This window comes from Pithys albifrons, chromosome 4 (assembly GCF_047495875.1).
Source record: "Pithys albifrons albifrons isolate INPA30051 chromosome 4, PitAlb_v1, whole genome shotgun sequence".
NCBI classification, from domain to species: domain Eukaryota; kingdom Metazoa; phylum Chordata; class Aves; order Passeriformes; family Thamnophilidae; genus Pithys; species Pithys albifrons.
Window position 1 is genome coordinate 62,186,560 of NC_092461.1, and position 22,175 is coordinate 62,208,734.

At 38.6% G+C, this 22,175-nt stretch overlaps 1 long non-coding RNA gene across 1 annotated transcript; it reads right to left on the reverse strand.

Moving 5' to 3' along the window:
- Positions 1-10,316: 10,316 nt before the first annotated feature.
- LOC139670937 (uncharacterized) lies at positions 10,317-20,672 on the reverse strand. Its single transcript, XR_011697608.1, has 3 exons — positions 20,585-20,672; positions 18,876-19,091; positions 10,317-10,469 (listed from the first exon to the last, which is right to left on the reverse strand). It is a non-coding gene; the product is annotated as an uncharacterized lncRNA (long non-coding RNA).
- Between the last annotated feature and the right edge of the window lie 1,503 nt (positions 20,673-22,175).

A 22,175-nucleotide genomic window follows, 5' to 3' on the forward strand; every position in this document is an offset into this window, starting at 1 on the left:
GTCCATATTAATCTTCCCTTCACCTTACATCATAATGCGTAAGACAATAACTGGCTCAGGCTGGTCCCAGCATTCTGGGAATGGTCTCACATAAAGAAGAGCAGTTCCTTATATTTGCTGTGTTCACTGCAGTTCACTTCTGCATTCACTTTCACAGATTTTTGATACACCAAAAGCTGTATCAGAAATTATTCTATCCAGTATCATTATTGTTCTTCAGGCAACAGGATTTGAACTCAGGAGGAAGAGAACTGATTTGGCTCGCAGTTTATCCTGACTGTAACATATTAAAAAAAACCCAAAAAAACAATGAAACAAACAAACCCCCAACCTAAACAGTTGTGAGAATTATGATCCTTATGCAATAAGGAACATGTAGCATTGAACAAACAAAAATCCAAACAAAATACAATAAATCAATTATCTGAAGTTGAGAATAAAACAGAAGTCAGTAAGATCACATAAAATGAAATGCACTATACAAAAACAGATTATCTATGAGCATTTAGTAATGTTTGCTTTTTTGCTTCAAAAATTAGGATTAGTGGGAACTCTGTTCATGCTTATTTTACAAAGACATGATTTGAACTCAGAGAAGTAGGGATTTCTTTTGGCAGCATCCCCACCCTTTTAGAGCAGCTGACACTCTCTGAGCTCTTGGCATATATCATGGAACACCATGATAAGGTTAGAGACCAACAACTGCATATCCAGCATCCTGATGTCAATACACTGTTGCATAAGGGTGTATTCTCTAAGCTAGCTGAGGTCTCATCTCCTGCAATTGCTCTCCCACCTGAACATTTGACAGCACAGGTTGCTTCTGCTTGACTACGCCATCCTCTGCTTACCCCTGCTAATTTTGTAGTCTTCTGTATGTCTGCCTGCCTATGCTTACACTTGTGGGTCATGACTGCATGATCTTACTCTAAGGAAAGAAGTTTCACATAGTTGCATTGTGGAAAACTGGCAGTGTAAAAAAATGTTACTAACCCAGTTAGGGATAATGGTAGGTTTTTATAAGGCCATTCTACATACAAATTATTAGTGGTTAAAATAATTGATCCATAATTAGGGTCAAAATGGTGATTTAATTTTCATATATTTCAGTCTTTATAAATGCTTTTCTTATTATTTTAGTTTCTTTGTCATTTAGTCATTTTACCTTATTTAGGTATGTCACTTTTAGCAGTGTACAATAGTCCCTCTAGTTAACCCAATTCTTATGCTTTAGGCAGGTTTAATGATGTAAGTTAAGATGGCATTTACTTGTAAAAATATGTTTATGGATATTTTTCCCCCTTATCGTGTAGTGAGTGCATCCTATATAGCTTTCACAAACTCAGGAGAAAATCTCCTAAATTCTTGATGAAGTATAAGCATCCTCTTGTGACCATAGCAGAGAAGGTAGTATTTCTTTTGGATTTTAAAAGCTGATATATCCCCATATGCCTGCTGCATTTTCAAAGATATGTATGTACCCTTCAGTCTCAGATTTCAGCAGTGCAACCATGGGCAATTGGCTGAAACAAAAAATTCACCCATTGAAACAAAAGATAGTTTTACTGCCAATGATTCTGTGCCTCTAGAGTACATTAAGTGCAGATTATGTTTTTACTTAAGGAACTCCAGTTGAATAAAAATTAATAGTGTACTTGTACTGCTGTTGCTCATCCTGGTTTGTTATGCTGATATTACAAAAGTGATTGCAACACACCCTTACTCTCCTCTGAGTTACAGCCTATTTGCATCTGTTCCGCTCACCACTAAAACTGCTTTGCTGTCAAAATAGACTGTGCTATACTGGTCCAATATGAACAGCATTTTCTTACGCAATCACAATAGGCTACATTACACCCATTTGAGGGCATGAAATAGCCCCTTCTCCAAAGGAGAGATTTCATAGCACAGTTCAATGAAGAATTACAGACTTACTGTGATATGTGTCTCTAAGGAATGTGATTATGCAAGTTCCCAAGTGAGCTCTCAAAGTCAGTAAATATCCATTTACTTGTTTTACTGGGAAGAGGATGAAAATCAGTAATTTTACATACTTTAGACATCTATGCTAAAATAACCATAGTATTGAGGAACTGGACAGGGAAATCAAGTGCATCATGGCTAATTCCATTCAAATATCACATTTTAAGGCAAGTTGTAGGATTGCCCTTTAACTTTCCAAAATAGATTCAATGTAATTACAAGCTGACCCAGGAGTGGAGATTTTACAGGAGTCTCTACATTTCAGCAGTTCCAATAAAGCCAGATGTAAAGGCTGTGCACACCCAATACCTCACGTGATGGTTGCAGAGGTGATCCTACAGGCATCTGCACTTCCCTTCCTGAGATAGTGTGTCACGGTCAGAATTGTGGTAAAGAGTCTCCACTCTGATGAATTTTATAGCTTTACCTCTCATCCTCCACAATATTTTGCCATCAGTATTTCCATTTAATTGCAATACACCAGTGGGATATGGAGAAGCCAGTCAGTCCACCCTGTAGTGTCAGCGCACTTATTAGAGAAACAGGAGGCTCCTTGCTTTCCAGACTTTCTCAGAGATTGTGACAGTCAGCCTATCAAATGGTGAATGCTTAATCCAATATTTAGAGTATTAAAGACTGCTTAAGATTTGGGTTATGTTACATATTCTTCTCTTAATTCTCTGAGTGAGCGAAAAGCAAACCTTATGAATAATGCCTGCACAAGGGGGAAAAAAAGTAAAAGAAAATAGGAAAGAAAAAGAATTGAAAAGTGTGAAATAACTTCCAAAATATATTCTTTTTTCTCAGTCCTAAAATGTTAGCTTTAAGTAGAACTGTCTCTCAAAGAAGGTACTAGGCAGAAATGGGAGTTTAAGTATAATGAAACATGAAGGAAAATACCTGTGGTGTCAGGTTTTCTTGCAAAGACAACATTGCTACTAATGTACAAAACAAAATATGATACATGGGGTCAAGACAGAAGTTGCCTTAGCTCTAAATATCCTGGCAGTGTAACAAGCTAAACTTGCTGTCTGCCAAGAAATACCTGGCCAATACAGTCTAATACCCTTTCTTGTTTTCTTTTGGACATATTTTTGTAATTGCTTGTCCTCAGGTACAAAGATGCTTACGGGAAGTCATTAATCTTTCATGAGACTACTCTACCATTTCTTAATTCAGAACAATAAAAGCTTGGAAAGGCACGCATTCTCATGTCACTGTCTCCTTCAAGGGAAAGGAAGTTTTAATAAATATAAATCTGATCAAATGATAGCAAGAGATAATGAAATAACTGTGTTAAAAAGAGTAGTATAACAGAGCAAAAGAAAAACTTCAACTTCACTCTTTTTTCCTCTGGTACAAGACAGATGGGCTCTACAATTGTCACAAAATATTACAGCTGAAAGAGATGTGGTTAGCCCAGGATTTTTCATTCTACTTTTACTCATGCCTGCCCCCCGTCCCCTCCCTCCCTACCTTTTCCTCCAGATACAGGAGATAAAAATGCTTCTTGTATGCTATTTGAAGCAGGTGTGGTTGAACTAAATGTAGAAAAGATGTCCAGCTGGAGGGACCCATCAGCCAGCTGCCCAGTGCAGGCTGCTTAGATAAATACCACCTGTTTCTAAAGGGCAGAGGGAGAGAGGGGAAGGAAAACAAAACAAGCCTAATGATCGCAGAGCTGAAGCCTGCTAATCCTCTGGTTACTGTGTAGGTGCTTTTGTAGCTGTTTAGTCCCCAAACTCAACACGAGTCTCACTGAAATGAGTGCATGCAATATCCTTAATTTGAGTTTGGACTATGATGAGAGGCTTTCAGACAATCAAGGGAAATAATTCAACTGATGCTCACAGCACACATGTGCAGAATGATAAACACCATCCAGAAGGAACAGGGGAGGATCCACAACATGCACAGTTTTACAGGTGCTTTCTAAATAAAAGACCATATTGAAGGCCAGCATAGCTAATAATATTAAAGTTATGAGAGCACTGAGTTTATTTATATTGCTCTTGTGCTTAAAATGTAGATCCTGCTTCACTGTACATCAGTAATATAACACAAAAAGTTGTCATCCCTAAAAATAATAGCCTGCTTTTCTAAATCAGTCTGTACAAAATGCCCTTTACTTTTGCTTAGAGCCTCTTACAGATGTGGTAATCTCTTGAACATTATTTGATCTGAAAGCAATTATTAAGCAGTGATTACGACACATCTGTACTGCTTGTGGCTGTATATGAGTGATTCATTCAACTGAGATAGACTGTTTCCTAACACTGTGAGGCATTTCTCTTTCTGCTCAAATAGCCCTGAGGCAAACAACATTTTTTTCCTTAGCAGCAGTGAAGCACTGTGAATGTTCACAATCCCAAGATTGTGGTCACAAAGCTATTTTGACTGGAACTGGAGAGGAATAATTACCCTTTTCAAATGTCTTTGTCTCCTTTGTTACCAACATTGTAGATTAAATTAGCCCTAGTTTGGGCAAGCAGCATGGTCCTGTGCTTAGCGTTACCCTGAACCTGAAAATATGAATCCTCTTTTACGCCTGCTGCTCTGCATGGCCTGTGTGACCTTCAGCAATTCGTTTGCTCTTTTTCTGCCTCAGTTCTCCACATATGAAATAGATATCCAGCTACAGCAACGAAAACTTCATTCATATAGTATGGATCTCATCTTAGAAAACTGACAGAAAATAAATGAGAACAAATGCAAAGTGCAAGGGTTTGGAAGTTCAAAACTGTAGATTTTGCAGGACCATAGTTCCAGCTACACTTCCTCAACTATTTGTAACAAAGATGTTTCATAGATATGGTTGACATTATTTTATATATATTCTTTAGATAGTAACCATATATAAACAGACATTTGTATGTTGCAACTGCTATATACCTAAAGTGTAATTTATTTAAACTAAATGTCTTTATCCAGTAAATTTTCCAATGGCAAAGTTTTGGAAAATATGTCTTTTTGCACTCCTTCAAGTCTTGTCTTCTGTGGAAAGCTAAAAACTGTCTTCAAATTTGCCTGTGCAACATGCAAATACTCTGCATCTGTGAAGGATACTTTGGGCACATTCTTGGGAGGTGTCACCTCCCACTTTCTGTGCTCAGACAGCATCTGAACTGGAATGAGAGATACCAGAGAAGAGTGAGCATAGTTTTTGTAAAGGCAAGCCATAGATCAAAAGAACAATTACAGCAGTTCAAATGAGTGACTTAACATTCGCAGAAGCAGAAGTTAGGGCTAAAAAGTCACTTTCACAGCAGAGAGGGTCACCAGGGGAATTCACAGGACTCTGTACAGAGGCAGATGTCACTCGGTGTCACTCATAGACAAGGGGTAGCAAGGTCTGCTCACAATCATACAGCTACGCAAACAGTTTGCTCACATCTCACTTCTCAGAAAGGAGAATACTGAATATTGTGGAATGGCAAAAGATTCAGAGAAAAGCAACGAGGATAATCAAAGGGACAAGAAAGTGCTCGGGCAGGAATCAGGGAGGACTTTTCTACCTTGAAAAGGCATCTGAGGGAGGATGTGATAACGACCTGCAAAACAAAAAGTAGCATGACAGATACAGATCAACTGCCCCTTGTCTCTTCCTAACCATAGTCTAAGAGGTATCAAATGAAATTAGTAAGTGGCAGGTTTAAAGGAGACAAAAGGCATATGGGTGTACATGCATAACAAATAGCTAAACTTTGGAAGTCCCTCCTACCACATGTAATGAAAGGTAAGAGTTTGCCCAGGATTTAAGTGAAGTCCTCGGACCCCAGGGGCTCTTGTACAGATCTCACAAAATATTTGTAACCGTTTCATGGTTTTCTTTTCCCTTTTTGCTAGATTTTACATAATTAAGTTAGATTATGCTTTATCTATTAGCTGTACTACTGAGCCATGACAGTTTGCTAGCAATGTGTGGTACCTTTTCTTTCATCTCAAAAATTAAATTAATAGGAGGATCTTGATTCTGTTAATTATTAATAATAGTGAATGACATGTAATTTCTGAATATAAAGGACCAGTAAATTATTTATGCATTTCAAATACCTTGATCTGTTAAACTGTCCATGTCAGCTCTTTAAAAAAAATTTATGTCAGATCTGCATTCTTCCATTCCCCATCACTGTAAGAAAATGTTCTGTAGTTCACATTTGTAAGCGAGTCTATTAGTGTTTTCATTTCTCTGTGAAGGGGGTCATCCATTTCCCATTATATATTATGTGTGTGTATATATATGTGCAAGAAAAATGTAGCTTTTATTCTCTTAATTCTCTTTAAAGGCATTGACTTTACCACTGATTTTACCTGTGGAAAATCTACTGACCCAGATTATAGTCTAATTCTTAACATCCAAATAAATGTACTTCAACTTGGATAGTGCATTTTTCTTTCTGTTTTCCCTGTGGCATGGCATAAAGGGAATTCTTTGTACACTATTAGTGGCTTCATCTTTCTAAATTGTAAAAAAAAATATTTCCTAGAACTATGGCCCAGTAGTTTGAGGCCTTCTTGCATGTCACTTTATCTGTGTAATCTGACCATGTACTTCAGTTAATGTCTGTCCCATTTCTGTTGCCCACTTACTTTACTAATGTTTGTAAAATAATGACTTTAGGTAATGATCAGCAGCAGTTGCATATAAATTACTTTAAAAAAAAAGAAAGAAAGAAAAAGAAAAACCCCTATAGAAGTTTCCTATTGGTTTATTTTATTCCTAAGGGCCAAGGGCTAGATGTTGTGATACCATATATACTAAAGGAATTGGTTTTGTATTTGAGAGAAAATGCCATCCTTTGTATTGCCCCTTAAAATAAAGTCTTTGTTTTAATACACACAAAAAATCACTAGATGCAAAAAATGTACCAAAAAAAATTATTTTATTTGGAAATACAGAAATTCAAAAGAGCTGCTATACTACTATGCTGCTTTCTAATTACTTTTATTCTGATGTTTTATTGAGGGGAACATTCTTCACTTGTCCATGTGGCAACCATGTGTTAACCACATATACCTGGAACAAACAGCCCCAAACTCTGAACATGTAGTTGATGTTTTTGACCACCTCCATTGTAGTCCAGTTGTTGCCTGTCTTTCAGACAATTGTGTCTGGCCAGCATACTACAGGTTAAACAGAAATAAAAACAATTAGAAAATATTGGGAAATTAATACTATTTATTGCATTAGTGGTAGTTGTAGTGTTAGTATTATTAAAAGAGATTCAGATTAGTTGTCTTAAGGGGAAAATAAGGTAAGATGGTCTGTTTCTTTATTTTTATACATGCAAGAGAATCTTGTAAAATACCTCTTGCTCACTCAGACATAGTGGCTGATTTCACAAGATGGTATGTGCAGTATACACATAACATCAGAATTAAACCTTTCCAGTTCAGAGACAGCTTATAGCACAAGTATCATGAGTATTGGTTTTCTGCTGTTCCTTAGGGTACCACTTTTTAATTCATGGTTATATCTAATCAAAAAAATAAAGGACTACCCTTTTAACAAGATAAGCTCTGCAACACATTAGATTATACACATGATCTACAGAATGTTCTTCACCTTAAATAGCTATTGCTCTATTCCCCCAAAATTCATTGCACCACTGATTACAGAGGGATATCTTACAGACCCTCATGTCTAAGGAATAATTTTTGAGAAAATGCTGTGACAAGTGTGTCTGAGTAGAGAGTTACATAGACTAAGCAAACTGCTAATTTTTTTAATTATTGTGTTAATTTATTTCAACTTTCATTACATAGAGCAGAGAAGTCTTGAGTTAATTTTGAAAACGATTGATAAATAGTAAAACATAAAAACTAGCTATTAACCAGATGCCACCATTCAGACAGTCCCTGACAGGTCAGACAACTGCCCTCTTGTGAAGATCAAAAAGGAGAAATGCGAAGTCTTGCACTGGAAGAGGAAAAACTGTGTGCACCAGTACAGGCTAGAGATCACCCAGCTGGAAAGAAACTTAATAGAAAGGGACATGAGGGTCCTGGTGGACACCAGATTCAGCAAATGACAGCATATCCTTACAGGAGAGGCAGCCAAAAACCTCCTGATATGTGTTAGTCAGAAAGTTCCCACCAGGTCCAGATGGGTGAACCTTCCTCTCTACTCAAGTACAAGAAAGATATGTACTTAGTGGAGAAAGTCCAACACAAGGCCACAAAAATGATGAAGGAGTTGGAGTATCTCTCCTGTGAGGAGACAGGGAGCTGAGACTGTTCAGCCTGGAGAAGACAAAAGCTTTGGGGATCTCATTAATCTATGTAAATACCTGAAGGGAGGGTGCAAAGAGGACTCTTTCCAGTAATGCCCAGCGCCAGAACCAGAGGCAATGGGCACAAACTGAAACACAGGATCATCCCTCCAAACATCAGGAAACACTTCCTCAGAGTGAGGATGATCAAGCACTGGCACAGGTTGCCTGGGCTAGTAGTGGAGTCTCCATCTTTAAGAGATATTCAAAAGCCTGCTGGACATGGTCTTAGGCAACTGGCTCTAGGTGGCCCTGATTGAGCAGGGAATTGGTCTAGGTGACATCCAAAGGTCCATTTCCACACCAGTCATTCCATGATTCTGTAAAAGCTGGCAGAATTACAGATCTTTGTAAGGCTTTTCATCAGTTCTTCCCCTGTTATGCAGTAAATTAATAGCTTTCCCCTTGATTTATAGGTTAGAAAACAGTGATCTATAATGACCAAATACCGTCCAGGCTGAAGTGAAATCAGGAATAGCATCCATCTCCTTTGAATCCAAGGACAATATCTTGTCCATCAGATCATACTGATATGAACACCAGCCAGAGCAATGCACAATGCTGTTTATCAACTGTGCATATCTTTAGCATGTATGATGAAAAAAACCCTTCAGCCTAATAAGAGATGAAGCTCAGCCTAAGAGGAGCTGATCTGTTTTCAAAAAGGATATTGTGTTCTCTGTGTGTTCAAGGAATGCCTGCGCTGATATTTACCCACTGTGAAGCCACAAAAGCACAAGTGAAAATAGTGTAGTTTCCATTTGAATGTCTTGTTATTTAAATGTCCCATCCCTTTCCTGTGACATCTACAAAATGAAGACAAAACACCACAAAGTAAAGAAATGGAACAGAAATGTATGTTAATCACAGTAAACTAATGTATTGATAAAGCAAAAGCTGAAATGCCCTAAGGCTGGGATTTCATTTTATTTCATTCAGATCAATTGCACCTCCTGAAATGAAGAAGTAGCTGATGTTAAACATTTAGAAATCTGTGACAGGTGGCAACACCATGTAGCAGAAAATACCATAAATTATTAGAAATTCCATTAAGCTATTTGCTTCAGTGCTACCAAGAAAATAATATAATCCATTCATTGTGAAATTATTTGTGCTTGGTTTGTGTCTTTTCATTGATGATTTCATGTGAAAGCCGTGTTACTAACTTGCATGTCAGTCCCTACGTTTGGTACATGACACACAGCTGGACCATTTGTTCTGAATGTTATTTGTAAATTTAGCCTGTTTTCATAGACTGGATTTCTCTGAAGATATCTTTCTGGTTTCTGAATGGTTTAAGTATAATTTAGACACCTGAACTCAGTCTTCTCACCAGCCCTCTACTAAAAATGTATTTTTGATAAGAACTTTTGGACAAATCAGCCATAATTCCTGGCTGATAATTCTGCACTATAAACACTCAAAAAAATCTCTGCATGCATCCAGCTGCCTGATCCTAGAAGTTTGCTCACAGTCAGATCTGAAATTGTGCCTATATTACAAGAAGGGGCAGATGGCAGCATGGCCAGACATACCTGTGGCAGGTTAGATTTAACTAGTTTGAGTAACCCTGGAAGCCAAGTCCAAGAAAATTGTGCTGTGAGATTTATGGGATCTGAACCATGGTAAGAAAAAGAGGTAATTCTAATTCATGGGAGATGAAGTTCAGGTCAGTTTCTGGATTTAAGTGGTCAGGATGATGTCTGACTGGATGGCTTGCAGTCAGTACCTGATTTCTGCAGAGGAGAAGCAATAAGTTCTTGTTTAAGCCAATATGTTCACTTTAAATCACCATAGCAATTGAAATCTTTCACTAAAGATAAAACAGGCAACAAATCGTCCCATTCTTTTACCTGGTCCTTATGGTAAAGTGGTTGCCTGATCTTTAGCAGAGATGTTGCTGGAGTATATCATGTTGTAGAAAGGTGAAATGTGTCTAGCACAAGGCAGGGTAATCCATTCCAGACTCATGTGTAATGCAGGGGAAACAGGTGCAAACAATTGAGCTCGCTGTCAGTAAGCCATGGTGATCGCTTTTGATATCTTAATCGTTAGTTGATCCATGTGCAACATTGGCAACATCACTGTCATAGCTGACTGCCTTCTGCACATCTGTAAACCTTTTCTGGGCGCTTCTTGATGTGTGTGTGAGTCCACGAAGTCCTGACATCATGAGAAGCTAAATTGGGCATGATTGCTGCCATTTCCGTTTTCCTGCCAGAAAACCAGAGGGTTGACAAATGTCAATAACTGCTAATAGCTCACTACTGTTTGTCAGATGCCACATAGGACAGGTGTGAAAAGAAAGTAGTGTGTTTCTCTGAGCACCACTCAGCAACCAATTCATTTGTGAGACTGCTATCTAATTGCTTTTGCAGATAAAGAAGTCGCTGTTTCTTCACTTCATGACACCCTGGTAACCGTTCAGCGCTCCCGCTGTGTTCTCACTGTGCCTACTGACCTCCAGCAAACCACGCTGCGCATTTCCTTACAAATAATAACAATAGTCTGGAAATAAGTCTGGCCCATAGCATGGCTTTATGTGCAATGCTATCAGCTAACAAATTAGCCACCTCTTCTTTATTTTCCCTCAGAAAACATTAGCATGATCATGTACTCCTAATTTATGACCTTCTCACAAAACATGACACTGAAACTGAGGACACAGGCTGCCATGGTGGGTGCTTATGTTTGTACATCCGCCAGTTATGCCAGCCTGAGGACACCAGGATTTTATGGTTTTCAGTAACATCTGTGTATTCTACTTATTTTAAATTCCATTTTATTATTTTTCAGCAATAAAATGGAGTTTGTATCTCTGCAGTGGGGTTTATAGTATCTTCATTGTGTTCACAGAAGGATTTAAAATTAAAATTCTGTCTTCTTGAAAATTGTGTCTTTCAGAGGGAGGCTTGTTCATGCAAAAACATATGCAATGTTTTATATGTTTCATTAATTTCTTCAGGATTTTTTTTTTATTTCTACCTATTTTACATTATGATAGTGCATATTTTGCCTGGCTATGAGATATATTTCAGTCACCATTAAGTCATCTAGTTCTTTATTGCTTTTGAAGCATTTCTTGAGAAAAATATCATTTCAGATCTAATATGCAAATAGCTGATCTTTTATTTCATACTTTTATGACTACATGACTGCCATGTGTTCAGCTGAGGATCTACATTCACTGCATATTTCTTCTGACACATTTATTAACTTCCCCAAGAAACCAGACTAAAGAAGTTAACTGAAGCATTTGTTTTTCACCACTGTTTGATCCTCTATGGCTAACCAATTTATCTTAGGTAGGTATTCCCAAGCACCTATCTTCTAAACAGCACCACTGTGAAGGGTTCCATGAAGATCTTGTACTTTCTGCCAGGGAATCCTTTCAGAAGACTGGGTTTCGTAAAATGCCTGCAGAATTTCTGTATCCTGCCCAGTATAACGAAGTTAAGGGAAATATGATTTGTAGGTTAGACCATACTCAAACCACATTTCCTGCTCTGTCTATTCACCAAAGAAAGAAGCAGATGGGTAGATAAAATCTACTACAGTTTTCCCATGTCATCAAAAGTAATCAGAAAATACAGAGAAATTGTGCAGTCTGAGTCCTTGTTAAAACTGGCAAAATCAAAGAAGATTCATTTCACATTTCAAGGCCTTTGTTCATCTGAGTACCCACTGCATCCTCATTTCAAAGATGGCAATCAAATTGGTTCTGTTTGTGGTTACATAGGATATTTCAATTCACTTATTTCTGCACCAGTGTACACTGATGATAAGAAATATGCATGCTCCTCTTATGAAGAAATAGCAAAACAAACATTAATTCTAATTATGTTAAAGATGAGAAAAAGACAATGTGTTTTGGTGCTTCACCTTCTCCATCAGTGTAACACCATAGCAAATAATGACAAAAATTCTTACAGCCATAGGTAACCCATCTATTGCCTTATCTGTACTGTTACATCCATTTTGAGGAGGGGTAACCAGACTTTATTTAAGAATATTCAACACAGTACTGCCTTCTTCTCACAGAGTTAGAAATCAGAGCTGAATATGACAAGAGCCATTATTTAGTCTATCCCCTTCCTTTCACTCAAAGGAAGACCATCTAAATAATGTCCAAGCCATGTTTTCTATCTTGTCCTGAAACCTAGGTCTTTTCATATCTTTCGGATGAGGAATTACAGCACTACTTTCATCCATATTTCATATCAACTAAACATGGGATATGACTGTGCCCATGTGGATACCCACAATGATAGATAATCTCAATGATTAATTAAATTATATTACTGTCATTCAACAGTATGCCCTTCCATTTCTGGGTTTTCCTACTTTCTTTTCAGGAAAGTTTCAGAGATCCTCTGTTTTGACCAGGAATCTGCAAAGTGATCTCTGTGGTCCCAGAAAGCTCACAGCTTACAGTTTGAACAAAAAGCATTAACCTTGGTTTTGTTTGACATGTATTCAAAGGCATAAAGTTTGACACAGTCTTTCTTTTTGCAAGTTACACATTTTTATGTACTGTTATTTTTCCCCACTGAAAAGATTTAATTCCTAGTGGTAGCTCTTTGGAGCACCTGGCTCAGGAGAGTAAAAGAAAGGAAATCTTGATTTATAGAGGATGCCAGTGACTTTCTTCTGGCTGTGAAACTTGGCTCTGTCTATCTGATGCCTTTTAAAGCACAACCATGTGTGAAAAATAATGAATCTTTACAACTTCCTTTACCTTTTAAAACAAAAAGGTAATGTATTTCTTTCAAAACCTGATTTCTTTTTTTAGATTCATATTTCATTTCAAAATATATTGCTTTATATATTATGGATCATTTAGGATGGATGCTGATAGGTAATCCAGTAGTACAACCTTTGTGTGTTTCTATATCATAATTAAATACTAAAGCATTAGAAGAACATAACTGGACAGCATGATTGACCTTTGAAAGAAAAGCCTTGTAAGGCCAGAAGGAACTTATGTAATTATATGCAAAATTATGGCCACGTAGGCAAGCCCAGCTGTTCTCAGTGACATAATGCCACGTGTATATTCCACGTATCCAGTCACATCCGTCCTCTCCAAAGTGTGCTGCAGTTTCCACCCAACCGCATCTGCACTTTGGATTACCCGTGACCCCCCAGCACGTGTCAGCCAGCAGCACACTGGCTCTCCTCATCGGGGAAATGATTCAAGAGGAGCCCCAAGGCAGCAGAGCCTGCTGCTGAACAGGGGGCTTCCCTGCAGCATGTGGTCAGGGAATGCCGTGGGAGCCAGTGCCCTCTGCCAGCCCAGTGGCTACTGTGGCAGAGCCAGAGAGGGGACAGTTATGATTAAAAGAATTTGAATCCTGCAGACTGGCAGGTGCAAAGTTATGCTTGGCTCCTATTTTGGCTGTAAATGTGTGGCAGAGTGTATGAAGAGACTGCCAGCACAATGTATGTGACAATTAAGAGCCTGGTTTAGAGGGAAACAGCATAGGAGGCACTGCAGTACTCTGCTGCTGTTGAGAGGTTGGGAGCATTTTAGGCTTGGAGGTCCACAATCAAATCCAGAAATCTGACAAAAAAGGTTTTTGTTTCGCAGCCAGTTTTATCAGATAGTCTCAATAATTCAAACTTACAGAGAGTAATGTGGGGGGTTTTTAGCACATTCAGCTACATGCACCATTACTGAGACATAATGTCTATATTAGAATTTGAGATGGAAAGGTATATATATATGACTGATCAAATGTCTTCAGCATGGATTAAAATGCTTAGTCTGAAGAAGAAGAAGCAATCAAGGCAGTAAAGATGTAAATATGTAAATTCCTGTGTGGTATGCAGTGGAATGTCACACAGTACTCTAAAAGTTGGTGGCATCAATTAAAAATATTTGGAGTTATATTCAAAATTAATAAAAGAAGCTTAACTCTATCCCTAGTAAAACCCTAAAACATAATGGATGCCAACACGTTACATGTGTTTAGCACTGATTGTACAAACTCACAGAAAAAAGCTCTGTTGAAGGCTATCAGAAAACCAGATAGTTTGTCTAAGAGAGCAAACCCTGAGCTGAAACAGGCACTGAACTTATCAACTATCTATTTGCTCTTTTCTCTTACATTTCTTAAGCACTTGCCATTAGATGCTACTGACAACAGAATAGAGGATGAAATTAGCCTCTAATTTGTTTGATATCTATATATTAATATATATTCTTAATTGCACTGCAGGAAAAATGGGGGCATGAATCAGTTAAATGGTTAGATGGCATTTCCACTATGCTACAATGGCATCTGTTGTGTATTCAGAAGAATAAAAGATTTTTCAACATAACGAAATGTGGAGAAATTAATTTCTAATCCTCTTTCAATGAAATCCAATCCTTTGTCTCAGCATTTGGTCTATTTACATAAAGAACTTCCTCTTTACTTTATCAGCTTGCTCAGCTGGGATCTCCCCAACTCTCCAGAAACTCCCATGTAAACAGAAAATGCCAAATACTTCAAAATTAAGGGGGCTCCTCTGTTGAACCAATAGAGAGAGGCAAAAAGACTCTTGAAATTTATCTGCAGGCCAAGTTACCATAGCCAGCTAGGCTTCTGCCAGCATATAAGGAATGAAAAATGATCCAAAACCTGCAAAAAAGTTGCCCTTGACAGACACAGTCAGACTAGCCTTTATTTGTAACTTGCATTGAGGAGAACTCTGGAAAGAATTAATTGTTCTGGAAGAAGCTGGATAAATCATGTTTTAAATTATTTTTGTGGGAAGGGAGCCCTTTAGTCTATTAACAAATGGCTTGCAAACTGACCCTGTATTCTATTTATGTATTAGCTGAATAGTTTAATGCATTTCAGCTTTTTGTGAGTTGTTCCAAAACAGTCTGTCAATGGTTACATGAGTCATAGGTCATTGTTTCTGAGAGCTGATTGGATGTCTGCAGATTTTAATAAGGAGACAAAATGTGAAAAATAGCACCCAGAGAATAAAGCACTTAAAAAAGTCTGTGCCAAAAGATTAATCAATTACGGTGAAATGCTTTAGTTTTGAGAGTTACAGCCTTTTACACTGTCTGAGCACTCAAAACACATGGGTGACATGACCTGCAAATAATAGTTAGCTGGATTCACCATATCAGCTTGGACTGTTTCATACTCTACAACCACATCTTTGTTATGTGACTTGGGTCAAGACATGAAGCATGTTTCTTACAAAATAAATTTTTCATTTGCTCTAAACTGTTAAAGGCAGACAGTAAATGTGTGGCCTTGACCACAGTTGATCCAAGTTGTTTCTTTTTGCTTCTCATTCGATGAAGAGCAGCTGCCGTGCCTTGGATTTCTTTCTGAGGAGCCTTAGAGATATTCACACACCACACAACAGGTGACTGCACACAGGAATCTCCTTCGCTGAGCCTGCTTTGTGGAACCAATTCTAACCAAACTGCTCCTTTTCACTCTAGCAGGGACAAAATATCTCTTCAGTAGCCTCAACTCCTTTGTGTTGCTGCATGGAGCTTGTAGTCCTTTCCCCATCCTTGCAAGATTTGGTTCTTCCTGCCCTTCACTCTAGGCATATAGCTTTCCAATTTTTAAAGGATTGTTCCCCAGAAAAGTTTTTCAGTGAATCCCCTAGACCATCTGCAAGCCCTGCCACAGGCTGCTTACCACGGCCACCCCAAACACACACACTCAGCATCTGCCATGTCCACAGTTTGTCCGCAGGACACTCCCATGAGCCACAAGCCTGCCTTGGAAGTTTGCAACCACAGTACCCAAGCCATTCTTCCTTGCAGTCCCTTTGGCCCTGTTCCTTGAGCATCCTACCTCAACTGTTTTCTGTCCTAGTGCCAAGGCTTCAGCTTGCAGGTGGTTGTTATGAGACCTTTCCGCCTGTACACAATGAGGACACTTTTCCAGCAGCACTTTCCCACCCTGCTGTGGGCTGCAGTCACTCAATAGTTATTCAGGTTGACAACTGCAGCAGACATCTATGTTATACATAGACCGCTATTTAGTCACCAAAGTCAGATGAGATGAATCCCTTCCAAGTCTCTACACCCTTGAGTAAAACTGTATTTCCTGAATGCCAAAGCAAGCACAGAGGATATACAGCCTCAGGGCCCAGGGTTTTGTTCAGCATCACCAAAGCAATCATTCATAAATCATTATCTTAAAAGCAGCAGCAATGGGTTTTAAATCCTCATTCAAATGCTAAACATTCAGTTCCTTGGCTTAAGTATTTGGTTCTTTTGCTTCTAAGCCATTAAATCGCCTCCCTTTTAATGTTTCCTTCATAATTTTTGAGGACCTATAAATTTGTTGGGGTTTAGTTTAAATTTAAAGTAACTGGATTCTCATGAAACTCTCCCTGGGACTTTAAAGAAAAACACCAAACATCGCAACAGCAATCAGTCTTGAGAAGTAGTTGCTTTGCCTTTCAGTGGCATTTAACTCTCACATAAATCACAGCATTTGAACAGATTCCTTGACTCACTATTAGTGATTTCAGAACAAAAACCACCTACTGAAGAAAATGGTTGTGAGATCACTTGTACCACAGTGAGGATCCCTGGGGCAGGTGGTAGGAAGGATGTCTGCAAGTGCAGTTAGAAATCAAGTCAGTTATACTGTCACATTATTAATAACCATACCTAGATTAAATAGTACTTTTGTCTTTTAAGTGACTAATTGAATTTTAGTACCTCTTTAGTCAGGAGTTGAATTTGAAACACAGGGAAGCAAAATTGTCAGCACTTCTTGAAATAAGACTATTTTTGTAAAAGAGCAGAAGGAAACAACATTAACAGTTCAGATCATTCATCTTGCACAGGATCATAGAATCATAGAATCACAGAATCATGTAATGAGTTGGGGTGGAAGCAGTCTTAAAGATCATCAGTTTCCCATCCCCCTACCATGGGCACCTTTCAGTAGACCAGGTTACCCAGAGTCCATCCAGCCTGACCTTGAACATTTCCTGGGATGAGGCATCCACAGCTTCTCTGGGCAGCCTGTTCCAGTGCCTCATCACACTCACAGTAAAAAATTTTTTCCTAATATCTGATCTAAACCTGCTCTCAGTTTGAATCCATTCCCCCATGTCCTGTCACTACGAGCTCTTGTAACACATCCCTCTCCATCTTTCTTGCAGGCTCCCTTCAGGTGCTGGAAGGCCACAATTATGTCACCCCAAAGCCTTCTCTTTTCCAGGCTGAAAGAACTCAATTCTCTCAGCCTTTCCTCATAGGAGAGGTTCTGCATCTCTCTAATCATCTTTGTGGCAGTTGTGTGGACTTACCCTAATAGGTCATTCTCCTTCCTGTGCTGAAGACCCCAGACCTGAACGCAGCAAGATCCCAAGGTCTTGCCTGATTTATGCTGGTCGTACCTCATACCCTAGAGAAAAACCTCCCCTTCTGATGTGAAAAAGTTAAAAAAAACACTGAGAACTCTCCTACAATCTCTTCCCTTTCCATTTCACACTGAAAGACTTCATATTGTTTTACATTATCTAGGATGTGTGTGAGAGAGAAAACACTGTGTGATTTTTTGTGTTCTTGGCTTTCAGAATATTGTGCTAGCCTATGAAACGCATGCACCAAAGTGATCTAAACTTTTAAAGGGCCTTTTATTTTAGGCCATTAAGTCACCCAATATCTGAATGAAGGAGCAGATCATCCAGTCCCTCAAACAGTTGGTATTTAATTAGGCAGTAGTTGTCCCCACAGAGGGCAGGAGAATTTCAATCTCCATTGGCCATGAAGGCATCTGGTAGGTGTAAGAGTGAAAGCAGGGGCTGACTTGACTTGCTGCTCCTCAGATCATGAGCTACCAGTAAGCCAAAAAGACAAAACTTCAGAGCAATTTATTTGAAGGAATACATAGCTGCTCCTTAGAGCAGTCTGACAGTCGTTTTGCATTGTCACAGAAAGATAAGCTACAGCTAACACCAGTGCAGATGCAGGGCCCAGGTGAGTAGGCACAGCAGGCATGTCTAAGGAGAACATCACAGGGAAGTTAAAGTACTAGGTCAAATATACCACAGATCAGTGCTCCTTAGCATTTACAAGGCACAGACAAAAAGCAATGAAGATTCTTACACTGGATTTTACCCCAGAAATCCTTCAAGGCTATGCTTAAACCTGCTTTGGGCCACTAGAACAGCTTTACAAAGACATGGAATCACATCATTGTCTACTTCACATTTGCTCTCTATTTGAGTAAAAGAAATATGTGTCTCAGTTTATCCACTTTTGTAGAAATACTTGGAAATTTCCATGTTTTCTCCCTATTGTACGTTTTTGCTCATTTTTATTTAGATCTTTGTTTTATTTTTTGAGTCAACAGTTCATATCCCTGGAGGTAAATTGCATAATTGTGAAATCATAGAGACCAGAGAAACAGTCCCGCAACTACTCCCCAGGGCATAACCAACATGGAAATGGGAAAAAAATGTTCTCCCAAGGCTGGTGCCTCTGAGACAGTTAAAGATTTCAATGTTCTGTCAGCTTCTGTCTTGTACATAAACCATAAGACACATGGCCTCTTTGCATCATTATTTTGCAGCTGCTTTGATTGCTCCATAATTGACACTAGAATGAAAAGCATGCTGGAAGAAAAAACTTACCCAACTGCTGAAAAACATGGTAGTTGATCTATCTTTCTTAGGTTCATATTTTTTTCTTTATTCTGTAACTGATCTTCAACCTCCTTGAAATTGCCAAGAAGTGAAAACTTCTCTGTATTGACCCAGGGAGAGCATGAGCAGCTTAAATGAAGCCAAGGAGTTGTGTAGTTTTTTTTTTTTCAGAAGGATTTCACCTTCTCTGTTGTGTGGTCCAATCTAATGAAAAAGGGAAAGGGGACATGTGCATAAAAAGATTATTACACTCCACATAGTTCTTTTCCTCCCCCTCAACATATTCTATAAGATTTTCCATAAACATAACAGAAAGCAGCAGAACAACTCTGTCCAAACTTCTTTGTTCTGAGTCTGTTGTTGGTGAACACTGAGGAGGAATTGAGAAGGCTTGGGTGGTGCAGGTCAGTTCAGGTGAGCCAGTAGAAATAGGTCTTTAGGTAAGAAGAGTCTGCCCTGGCCCAAACACTGCTGAGACCTTGGTGACCACATACAGCATCTTTCATCCATGCCTTGGGCTGCGGAGGGACATGAGAGCTGGTCAGTGCAGCAGGTGGCAGCCACCTCAGCAGGAGGGTGTATCATGAGTATTACTCTGGCTGCTACGTAAAAATCCCTGAGACATAAACTCCTTTCTCCTGGCAGCAAACCTTTTTTTTTAAAAAAAAAAAAAGATGTTTGCACAGTTTTTGACAGGCTAATTTTTTTAAATAATTCTACAAAGCATGATTTATTTCTTTTACTCCAGCTTTGGACTGGAATTGCACTTTTAGTTCATGTTTCTCTATGCTTCTAATGGCTTTTGGCCATGTACTCCACAGCCAAAGTTGTAATGGTGACTCTAAATGCTTTTACTAACAGAGAATAATTTGGCTTCCCACACCAGAAGCCAGAGTCAGCCCCTGAGGTACCTTTGCTAAGGTAAAAAACCCCGCTCCCTTCCAACCCTGAGGTGATCGATTTCAAAACCTTCCTGAACATGAGGAGGGGGAGTTCTTTGATACATCACATCTATTTGCCACAGCTATCTGTCTTGTGACAAAATAAACACAAGAAGATGTCAAAATGTCCTGCTTTCTGTGGTTAGCATTATTCACAGTAGATAGGGTGTTTATGTGATGGGGTGAAAAGACTTTAAAGCAAAAGGTAAAGTCTAATCAAGAAAGGTTGGAAGGTTATTTAGATATATATCAGTTTAAAGCTTTTGATATAACATCATAATGTTAGCTTGGGTTAAACTTTTAAGATTGAGACTGGATATAATAGAGATAGTCCATCATGGGGAATGGGGTTTCCAGAGATCTGAAAGGTTAATCTAAATTATCCTGGAGATTAGCCCTGAGACAGCGAATGGTTCCACAAACATCACCACTGCTGTCCCAAGCAGCCATGTGATACCTTCAAACCTCAGTTAGCATTTTCAAAGAGACTAATCCTGAGCTCACCAGTGAAGAGAGGACATAATTTTATAGCTGAGGCTGTCACTCTCTCTCGGGGTGAGTTATGGGACTGGGCTAGCAGTGGAACAGGAGCATACAAGTTACAGGTCAAGCTCTTCAAAGACTGTCAGCTCAAGAATATCCACTCAGCAAATTTAAAGCTCTTCACCCTGAAGCACCAAGCAATTTATTCTGTTTTAGAAGAGAAATAAGCTATGACCCTGTTTCTTGTATTTCTAGCTACTATCTCTGACTTACCACAGTCATCATTCAACCACTTTGTGAGAGGTATGTAGCATCAGTAACATGGAAAAGTTCCTGGAAAGCTTTTCTGTACTTAGTCTGAAAGTAGAAAAGAAAGATGCTGAACCACCTACCCTTTGACATCAGGAAGTGTAGACTGGTATCTGAAGAGATTTGTTACACAGATTTAATTCCAGGAAGTTTTGTTGGTTGTTGGTTGTTTGTTTCTTTTTTTAATTAACTTTGTATGCCACTGTTGAACATAGGTACCCAAAAAATGACAGAGAATCATGACTATAAGTAACAGCAGTGGATGTCATTTCCCACTCTGGCTTGCACCCATGGCACAGCTGATACATACAGGTTTTTTAGTACAACAAAAACATATGAGTTTTCTCTTTTTGTCCTTACCTTGCTTTATAAATTACATAAGGAAAACCTGCATAGACTTGATGTTCCAGTTGTGCAAATATTTGCATCAGTGTAATTTTAAGGAAATAACAGTGGATTCCTATTGCTAGAAAGCAGATTTACACGGAGCTGTGGACACAAATAGGCTTGAAATAAATTAGAGTACTCAGAGTGCTTAGGAGGTGAAATTACAAGGGCAACATGAAATCACATAATGAATACATGCAGATCTTAAATAAACATTCTAATAATGCTAGACCCCCAACTACATTCAAAATCATGTTTTGTGGATTATGAGCACTATCACAGTAGGAAAATAAAACAAAGTATTCAAATAAAAATAATGTGTAGTTATGAAAAATTATAAAATTAGAATCAGTGTGGATGATCTGATTATTTTTACTGTATTTTAAAAGTGGTGGAAGAGGAATAAACAATGCATTAAAATTCAGGTAATTTTAGATATAAAAAGATTAAAAACCTTTGTGGAGCCAGTGAGGTTTTATCTCAAATGCCCAGAACTGGAGTAAATTAGAGGCACTCATAACAGAAGCAGTTTTCTGCTCCATAAGTCTCATCTAACTTCCTTATTCAAAATGGAAATGGTGTGTGAATCAAGGAGTACAAAAGTCTGTTTCTTACTGAAGTATCTATGAGGATGTGCTGTCTTAACATCGTCCCTTCTAAAATCGTTTTTCATGTAAGAACGTTTCACACTATTGATACTCTGAGTCTAGGAAAGAAGAAGGGACACCCAGGAGTGTTCAGGCACGCTCACATCTGCACCTCTGTCCTTGTTACCACACAACGCTAATTGTCAGATGAAGTGCTGGACTTTTAAAATATGCAGGTTTCATTTTTAGTTTCTGTTGAGAACTGAAATTGTCAAATACCACAAAAAAGAGGCATTTTCAGCTCAGTTTTCTAGACTCAAAAAATGCACACAAGTTGGACAAGCTTCAAGTAAACACCCAAACAGTTCAAAGCAGAGAGGTAGATCCAAACCAAACCATGTGCATGGATCTGAAAGTTCCCACATTTCATACATACTTGGATCCAGATCCAAAAATCTCAGTGGGCCTTATTTGTGCAAAGAGGTGAATCAAACCCATTCCCAAATCACCTTTCTTTTCTTCTTTGTCCTCAAGCTCTGAGGATGTTTGACTATGAAACCAAGTACTGAGCATCATTTCTT